Source organism: Gavialis gangeticus, unplaced genomic scaffold (genome assembly GCF_001723915.1).
Source record: "Gavialis gangeticus isolate Ggan-Ray unplaced genomic scaffold, GavGan_comp1, whole genome shotgun sequence".
Lineage (NCBI taxonomy): Eukaryota > Metazoa > Chordata > Crocodylia > Gavialidae > Gavialis > Gavialis gangeticus.
In genome coordinates, this window is record NW_017729029.1 from 28,351,058 (window position 1) to 28,353,053 (window position 1,996).

Below are 1,996 nucleotides of genomic sequence, written 5' to 3' on the forward strand. Positions count from 1 at the left end.
CATGATGATTGACTTCCATCAATTTCTACCCTCTGGGTCCGACCAATTAAGCTGACAACTTTATCTTACCTATCTCCTAGAGTCTAATTCATAGAAATGGAGCATTGCTTCCAGACAACTGAAAGGGATTGGACTACATATGAAAACTTTAAATGCATGTGCCTGGGGGGCATGGTTTTCCACAGGTTACAAGCTTCCTGGTCCTATGCTAACCTCATCCTGGTGAGAAAAGAAGGAAAATACTGTAACATGCTCTAGGTTCCTGAAGATCGGAGCACAAGTTGTAGTGGGAATTATATGGAGGGCAACACCAGAAGCTCCACATGCTTGGAGAATTTTGCAGTAGTGCCAAGCACATGCTGCACCTCATGGATACAAGCAGCAGTATTGAGCATATGGTACTTCAAATATAGTTCCAAGTTCTTGCAGTCCAAATGGAGTCCTTTTATCATTGCACAGACCTCTGTGCATGAAACAGTAGTAGCAGGTAAGAACCACAGTTAAGAGAATGTAATTTAAAACATAATTCACCCAGCAGAGTAGTCAACATGGAGGTACTCATGTTGCATTTCTAGCCAAAGAATCTGCCAGCAGCATGAAAGCAATGGAAAGTAAATCTGCCCTTGTACATGTGACTTACTGTGGTGTACAATGATGATAAAATGAAGGGAAACCTTTCCCATTAGCTTAATAGGACAAATGGCACAGTGTGTGTAACACTTTTAACTGAGGGATCCAACACATTAAGGCAGCTGATAAAGGCTTTTGATGAATACTGTGACCCCAGAATCAGGATCCAGAAGAAGGAATAGTTAATTCTATTATGGAGCTGAAAACATTCAGGTGCAATTTTGGGTAAATAACCTTAATAGACAGAATTATTTGTAGGACATCTGATCCTAAGCTAAGTGAGGCATTGTTGAGAGAGGCTGATCTAACACTGGACAAGCATGTCCAAATTTCCTGGACAGCTGAATTTATCTTCTGAAAGAACCTAAACAATTGCTGGTGAAAACAATACACAAGGTGAATATAAAGCAGGGGTGGGCAATTATTTGGGTTGGAAGGCCAGTTAGTGAGTTTTGGTGACCTGCCAATGGTCACACCCCTCTCTGTCCCCCTCCCCCTGGCTGTGACTAGCATGGAAGACTGAACCTACCCACAGTTTAAGCCCACTCCAACACCCTTCTCCCCTGCCCAGAGCCCTGACCCAGAAGGTGCCAGCTGAATTTAGGTAGCTGTGGGCATAGCTGGCAGCTGCCAGGTCCAGGCTTTGGCTGGGACATGCTACAGCTGTGGGTGGGTTCATACTTCCATTCCCATGTGGGTGGCAGCTCTGACCCCCTGGCACCACGTGGCTACTGGAGCCAGAGCCAAAGCTGCCACCTGCCCATGGCTGAATCATTCACTTGGTGGGTTCCCACCTGTGGTCTAGATCCAATCAGCTGGTGGGCCAGATTCAGTCCACAGACTGTATTTTGCCCAACCTTCATGTAAAGGCACCCAGGAGACAGAACAAAGAAAGGCCCAATGAGAATGCAGTTTGCAGGTTCCAAGGAAGCAGCATGAAATACAGAAAGAGAAATGCCTAGTTTATGGGCAAAAATGCCTGGTCTGCAGGAAAAGAACCATTTTGTGTTCAAGTGCTTCAACAACCCCAGGAGTAATAAAGCCACAATACACCCAGTAGGGGAAAACAATAACATTTTTTACAAGAAAGATGAGGTATTCTCCATGACTTTAACAAATCTAAATACTCTGAACATACATGAATTACAAGAGAAAGCTGCTAAGCAGCTTTTGGCTTACAAACAGTATTTAAAGGCATGTTTTTTGGTAATTGGAATATAGATATAGATATATGCATTACAAGGGGTCAAGATGGGCAGCAGGGGTTAAATAGATGTATAAAGAGCTTGGAAGATACACACACAGCTTCTCATAAACCTGAAAGCAGACAGACTGTCTAGCACAATAAGGCCAATGGATGGATCCA